Below are 8,286 nucleotides of genomic sequence, written 5' to 3' on the forward strand. Positions count from 1 at the left end.
CAACCTCATAGAGTCATTCTGTGTTTGATGAACAGTGTTATCAATCGACTGGTTTCTGATAGCAGTTAGTTGATACCAAAATTTTAGCCTAAACTTATTTCTGAACTCAATTTCAGAAATACATCAAAAATTGCCTAGACCTGCAAAAATTCTTAAATTTTATAGAGAGGTCTGTTTTACCATTTTCTATTTGGGAAAAGTAGAATTAAAAATTAATTCATCATGGATCCCAAGATAGATATAAAACTCAAAACTATCTAAATGGTTCAATTAAATCTTAACCTAAAATCTTGTTTTAGTTTCATCTTGATGTATCTGCCCATGCTAAATCATAATACATCCCTAACATTAGTTTATATGACATTTATACATCTAAAACCAATTTTTATGCAATATGAATCTCAATTCATATTTTCATGCATGAATCTCATCCTAATTGTGTCAACCAACTAGGTTAGAGACTCAAGTTCATCTCTATACCCTTTTGTTGGATCACTGGTGGTCGGCTAGAGGGGGGTGAATAGCCCTGCAAAATTAAAACGAACCTTTCTTGATCTTTATAGCTTAAAAAGTATCAACACTTGCATAAACAAAATAAATGACTAAAAGATAAGAGGCACGAAAGGGTTACTTGGTTACAACCAGGGAAGATGTTAATCCAAGGAAGTTGGAGCTCGGTAAACAATCTCCTTCAGGTGGAGAAGCCTCTTACAGTAGTTGAAGCACTCAATTACAGAACAAAACAAAGCTAGAATGAATCACAAGTGTTGTTTTGAACCTCTAAGACCAGGGTTGTATTTATAGCCCTGGTCGGGGCACCTGGAAGGGTTTCAGGCGCCTGAAGGGGGATAAAATTTTATCCCTGTTGCGACGCAACACGCTACATTGTGAATGGTTAAAATTTTCGATCCGAGCACCCGGAAGGGTTCCGGGTGCCTAGAGTCCGGCGAGTCCGGGTGCCCGAACTAGATCCGGGCGCTCAGACCAAGAAAGTAAACATATTGTTGACTTTTGGTCCCAATCTTCCACTCCGGTTCTACTAGCCTTGGTCCGGGTTTTCCGTTTCGGCTCCGCTCACTTGAGTAATCTCGGTAATCTGAAATAGGGTTCACCTGAACCCAACTTCCCACCTTCGAGCAGTCTTCCGCTCTGGCTTCTCGTCCCTCGGAAACACCGCGCGCCTCCTTCTCGTCCGCCCGTGTACTCTTCCGCGGCATAGTAAAAAAAAAGGGGAGATAAAAGAGTTAAGATGATGGTTGTCGGGTGATCCGGAGGTAAGAACAGGGACCCCCCCTCTGAGGGAAGTCAACGCCACATGGAAGTCAAAGGGTCAAACGGCCGACCGGAGAAGGGGAGACCGGTCGGCCGAATGGGGTCTCAGCAGAATCAAAAACAACCCGACGGGGAGTCGGGTCTCCAATGCTCATGGGGAACAGGGTCGCCGGGCCGATCGGGTAGCCCGTTCGGCCGAGGCAGAGAACAACAATACTGAACAGTCAGCAGAGCACCCGACCGGGAACCTCCCGAGTTGACCAACACATACGACCGACCGGACGTGAGGGGATTGCCGACCGGCCGAACGCTCGGCAAGGGGTAAGAAGAGGACAAGGGAACATCATCTGACAGCGGGTATGTTCAACGACCAGGCCATACGCAGGATCTTATGACAGAGGGTTCCGTTGTCCCATCAGAGACGTGCTCAGACTGTAGCAGTATGGTGTCAGGTAAGCTTGTCTGACAAGCACATACTGAGGTATGGGCTGAGGACATGTATTCGCCTCGGTATGTATGCGTGAGCTCCTTCACAGCTCTATATAAGGAGCCTCATACTTCGCCGGAGGTACGCATTCTCTGATATTGAGAGTCACTTCTTTATTGTCCACTTGCCTGACTTGAGCGTCGGAGGGTCGTCCCCGGGAACCCCTTCCCGGCCCGACTTCCTTGTAGGTTCGCCGGAGGTCTGTACGACCGGTCGAAGATCTGCGTCAGTAATTCGGAGAGCGCCACGTGCCCAGCGTCCGTTGATTCAGCTTTCGGACAGGATCAATTTCGCGCCATCTGTGGGAACGCTCCTGCATCCGATCGGAAGCAATGGACGAGGCTGAACGATCGCACTCGGTGATGCTCTCCGCAGAGGAGCTCGACGCTTTGATCGAGACAAGAGCAGCTAAGCTTGTGGAACAAAGACAAAAGTCGCAAGCCGAGCGGATTGAGCAGCAAGCAACATCAGCATCAGGGGGCCGAGCGGAAGCACCTCATGCCACGGTTCCATTTCATTGGGCCCTATTCCGCACGCCTCCTGAAGCCGCAGCAGTGAATCGTGATCGAGGATCTTCATCAGATGAAGTACCAATACGAGACAACAGAAAAGGCAAGGCCCCCCGAGCGAATGCCTCTCCCGAACGGATCAACCGTCAATTCTCAGAAGTCATCCTGCGGGACCCTCTGCCAAAGCACTATGTGTCCCCGGCGATCGGTGAATACAACGGAAGCACCGACCCGGACGATCATTTGGGTAAGTTCGACAACACAGCTACCCTTCATCAATACACAGATGGAGTGAAGTGTCGGGTTTTCCTTACCACCCTCTCGGGATCAACTCAACGGTGGTTTCGGAGGTTGCCGGACAGATCGATCCATCACAAGTTTCAAAGACTTCCGCACGGCCTTCCTCCACCACTTTGCAAGCAGTCGGCGTTATCAAAAGACAAGTGTCAGCCTATTTGCCATCAAGCAAGAGCTTAGAGAGTCGCTCAGAGCTTATATCCAGCGATTCAACCAGGTGGCTATGGACATTCCAACGGCCACCTCAGAAACGATGATGAATGCGTTCATGCAAGGCCTCGTGGACGGGGACTTTTTCCGCTCGCTCATTCGAAAGTCGCCCCGAGACTACGATCATATGCTACACTGGGCCAATGAATACATCAATGTGGAGGAAACCCAAGCGGCCCGAAGGAAGGAAACTCCAACCGAACGGGCGCCCCCTGCCGAGCGGAAGCCGCACACTGCTCATCAGCCGCCTAGAGGACCGCGAGTTGAAGCAGCTCGCCCCCAGCAACATGTAAGATCCCACGCCATTCAAGAAGTATTTGCCGAGCAGTCCAAACCTAAAAAGAAGGTATGGACCCTAATGTTTTGCTCATTTCACCAGACAGACACTCATAATATAAGAGATTGCCGGAGCCTTCCCCTGATTGCCCACCCCGTGCCCTAGGGTGGCCACCGTCGATCGCAATCATCCGACAGGCGACAGCGACCTCGTGAAGTCGATCGGATCACATCCGACAGGCGACAAAGACAGACTCCTGAGCGGCATCATACTCCGAGGCATGAGGACAATCCCCGAATGTCTAGGGAGCGGCCCAGACCGTCCGCTCGGGAAGAAGAAAATAGAAGTAACACTTCTCGAGGCGAAATCAACATTATTGCTGGCGGGCCGACCGGAGGAGACTCCAACAGATCAAGGAAGGCGAGCGTCAGACAACTTCAGATCCATGCGGTCAGATGTAGCCAAGAACGGGCGAGCGGTCCCAAAATCAGCTTCGGGCCCAGGGACTTGGAGGGAGTCGAAGTGCCGCATGACGACGCTTTCCTCATCAAAGCGGTAATAGCCAACTACACTATTCATCACGTTTTCATTGATACAGGAAGCTCGGTCAATATTATATTCAAAAAGGCCTTCGACCAACTACAAATTGATCGAGCCGAGCTGCTGCCCATGACAACCCCCCTCTATGGGTTTACGGGCAATGAAGTTCTGCCGGTCGGACAGGTCCGACTGGCTATTTCGCTGGGAGAGGAGCCGCTCAGAAGGACGCGGACCGCCAACTTCGTCGTGGTCGACTCTCCCTCTGCATACAACGTCATTTTGGGGCGACCGGCGCTCAGCGAGTTCCGAGCGGTCGTCTCCACCTTCCACCAGAAAATCAAGTTCCCGGTGGAAGATAAAGTGGGAGAAGTACGAGGAGACCAGCTGGCGGCTCGACGATGCTACGTCGAGATGGTCCGAGCTGAATCTAATGCCGCTCGGAAGACGCCACGGATCGAGGTGAACGCTATAACCGAAAAACCACCCTCTTTAGTTTATGAAGAAAAAGAGGAAGTGCAGATTCACACGACCCGATCAGAGGCCACCACGTTCATTGCGGCCGATCTAGAGGCGAGTCAGAAAGAGGAAGTGATCAAATGCCTCCAGAGAAACTGTGATGTCTTCGTTTGGTCGACGCACGAGCTGCCCGGAATTTCGCCAAGTGTAGCGCAGCACGAACTCCACTCCAACCGAATGCTCGGCCGGTGAAGCAAAGGAAGAGGGACTTCAGCGCCAAGCAAAATGCCATCATCCGAGCGGAGGTTAAGAAGCTCTTGGAGGCCGACCACATACGCGAGGTACAGTTCCCGAGCTGGTTGGCGAACGTGGTACTAGTCTCCAAGCCGGGCAACAAATGGAGAGTTTGCATCGATTTCCGGGATCTCAACAAAGCATGTCCAAAGGATTTTTATCCCCTACCCTGGATCGATCAACTGGTGGACTCCACAGCCGGCTGTGAGTTGATATGTATGCTCGACGCCTATCAGGGATACCATCAAGTGCCGCTCGCCCGAGAAGATCAAGAGAAGGTTAACTTCGTTACAGCCGACAGCACATACTGCTATAATGTGATGCCGTTTGGATTGAAGAATACGGGGGCAACCTACCAGCGATTGATGAACAAGGTGTTCAAGGAGCAGATCGGGCGAAATTTGGAAGTGTATGTAGATGACATTCTCATCAAGTCCATCCGGTCGGACGATCTTTTTAAAGACATGGAGGAGACCTTCCGAACGCTGAGGAAGTATGGAGTCAAGCTCAACCCTTAGAAATGTCTGTTCGGAGCAAAAGGCGGGCGTTTCCTAGGCTACATAGTGACCGAGCGGGGCATCGAGGCAAATCCCAGCAAGGTAAAAGCACTACAAGATATGTCGCCCCCAAGAAATATGAGGGAAGTACAACGCTTGACCGGTCAGATAACAGCATTGTCCAGATTCATTTCAAAGACAGCCAATCAGAGCCTCCCGTTTTTCAAAATCTTGCGCAAAGCCACCAAGTTTCAGTGGGATGAAGAATGTGATCGGGCGTTCGAAGAACTGAAGACATATCTGAACTCTTTGCCCGTGCTAGCCAAGCCAGCTGTGGGTGAGCCGCTTTGTATCTATTTATCTTCAACTGAACAAGCAGTAAACTCGGCACTAGTGAGGGCGAGCGGGGAAGAACCAGTGTATTTCTTAAGCCATATTTTAAAAGACGCTGAATCTCGCTACACTGGGCTCGAGAAGCTGGCTTTTGCCTTGGTCCTCGCCGCTCGGAGACTCCGCCCCTATTTCTTGGCGCATACTATCATCGCCCGGACAAATAGCCCTTTGGGAAGAGCTAGCCATTGTCCGAGCGGACGAAATCAAAAAAGGCGAAGAAAGGTAGAGGATAGGAGAAAGAAGACGGCAAACGAAACGATGCCCCGAGGATCGAATCTCGGGAAAGAAATGCAGAGAAAACACAAGAAACAAAGAGAGAAAGAAGGAAAACCTTACAGAAAAGGAGGAGGATCGACGAAGAACGCGGGATCACCAGAAAGGGAGAATCGGAGTCGCCTGAGCACTGAAGACGCCGAAGCTGTGGGGCACGCAAGAGCAAGAATGCAGCGAAGGAAGAAAGCGAAGCTTTTATAGGGTGGAGCCCGAGCGGCCCCCACCGTCGGATCTAGGTCGCGAGAATCGGAGCACGCATCGCACCGTTCATTTCGAACCGCCTCGATCCCGTCAAAACACCACGCCGCCGCCGTACAATGACGGCAGCACCGCCACGTGGCATTCAGCCACTAGAACGCATTTAATGAGCGCGTGCTCAACCTTAATGATGGAGATTGGCGGAAACTTTGAAGAGATGCTGAGGAATGTTGGCGTTGACTGGCGTTTTAGCTACCCCTTGTTTTCGAGCGGATGGTAGTTGCAGGACGCCGCTCGGCCCAACTGATGGTCCAGTCAGTCGGACTAATCGCCTCCTTCGACTAGACTTGAAGGGGAGACAAGTGATCCGGAGGTAAGAACAGGGACCCTCCTCTGAGGGAAGTCAACGCCACGTGGAAGTCAAAGGGTCAAACGACCGACCGGAGAAGGGGAGATCGGTCGGCCGAATAGGGTCTCAGCGGAATCAAAAATAACCCGACGGGGAGTCGGGTCTCCGATGCTCATGGGGAACAGGGTCGCCGGGCCGATCGGGTAGCCCGTTCGGCCGAGGCAGAGAACAGCAATACTGAACAGTCAGCAGAGCACCCGATCGGGAACCTCCCGAGCGGACCAACACATACGACCGACCGGACGTGAGGGGATTGCCGACCGGCCGAACGCTCGGCAAGGGGTAAGAAGAGGACAAGGGAACATCATCTGACAGCGGATATGTTCAACGACCAGGCCATACGCAGGATCTTATGATAGAGGGTTCCGTTGTCCCATCAGAGACGCGCTCAGACTGTAGCAGTATGGTGTCAGGTAAGCTTATCTGACAAGCACATACTAAGGTATGGGCTGAGGACACGTATTCACCTCGGTATGTGTGCGTGAGCTCCTTCACAGCTCTATATAAGGAGACTCATACTTCGCCGGAGGTACGCATTCTCTGATATTGAGAGCCACTTCTTTGTTGTCCACTTGCCTGACTTGAGCGTCGGAGGGTCGTCGCCGGGAACCCCTTCCCGGCCCGACTTCCTTGCAGGTTCGCCGGAGGTCCGTACAACCGGTCGAAGATCTCCGTCAGCAATTCGAAGAGCGCCACGTGCCCAGCGTCCGTTGATTCAGCTTTCGGACAGGATCATCGGGTATTCAAAATTGGATGAAGACAAAGTTCATTCTGGATCTTTTAAGTGAATATTTCTATGGTGTCTTGTCATATCCCTTACAAATGTTGATTGTGTGGACTACTTGTTTAATTGCTGATATCCATGAGATTTAATTGCACTGAGCCGTCGACTCTCTCCTGAGCCGTCCTTCTCGCTAGCTGCGTCTGTTGCTCGACTTTTCGTGCTCCTAAATTCTTGCACACTTAGATACATGAGTTAAAAACCAACAAGACCTAACCTGACTTAGACCTAACCTGACTTAGTTGATCACATCAAAACTACCATGGGTACTTACACCTTTGACACATTTTATAACCCATATAGAATTCCAAGAAAAGTCCACTTAAGATCCATTGATCATGAGTCTCAAATTGACTCTTTAAACTCCCCCTAGAGCTCTTAACCCTAGCCACCTTCCTAGATAACTCATCTATTATGGCTAGACTACTATGATGCATCTCGGGTGATAATTGACCTAACCACTTTTCTCTTTTAACTTTAGACACCTTGTCTTTGGTTAATTTCTTTTTATCCTTAACCTTGGATGATTTATCCTTGAACCTTGGTTGACTTACCTTGAATTTCTTCTCATTGCCATAGTTATATGCAATCCTTGCATATATCTTTTCTTTGACCTTGGAGATTTCTCCCTTGCCATTAACACGTGCAATCATTGCATGCTCCCTTTCTTTGGGCTTAGGAGATGATGATCGGTATCCTAAATTTGATCTATCATTATTGGGTCTTTGACTATCCAAAATTTTATCAAATCCTTTAAATCTAACAATGAATTTATCTTAAAACTTTTGGTCATTGAACAAATGTCAATATGAAATCTGTCAGGGTTCTCAAGGATAAAGGAGCATCTATTCCGGTATCCTTGGCATGGATTTCATTGCATTTTAGGAAATAAAGGAAAGAAGTATTGTTACTAACTCATTTTGACTAATGCAGATCACTTATGGTGATCCAAATTATCGATTGAACTTGTTAAGGAGTGTCGAACTATGGAATATAGATCTGCATGTGATAGGTCAATTTTTACTTTTTATGTTATTAATTCTCTAATTGGTTCTTCAAATGATTTGATATTCTTCATCCACAATTCTAGCAATGTCATTATCAAATTGTTGACCTGGTATCTTCAAATTTCCTTTTGACTATGTCATGAATTAAAAAGAATTTGTTACTAACCCAACCATGACTTATCGGAATTATGGTGGGTTTGCATATGCTCTAATGGAAATCATGTGTTCATGAGTTAAGACCAAAATTATTTGTCATTCTTTCAACTAAGCTTCTATGCATCTTAGCATTTCATCAAAGAATGAATTATAGCTCTTCTGACGACTAATGCATATTGTTTGTTTGTTAACGGGTAGTTCATTGGATTTCGGCTGAGCTAACAGTGGTT

The sequence above is a fragment of the Zingiber officinale genome, chromosome 6A (assembly GCF_018446385.1).
Source record: "Zingiber officinale cultivar Zhangliang chromosome 6A, Zo_v1.1, whole genome shotgun sequence".
NCBI classification, from domain to species: Eukaryota; Viridiplantae; Streptophyta; class Magnoliopsida; order Zingiberales; family Zingiberaceae; genus Zingiber; species Zingiber officinale.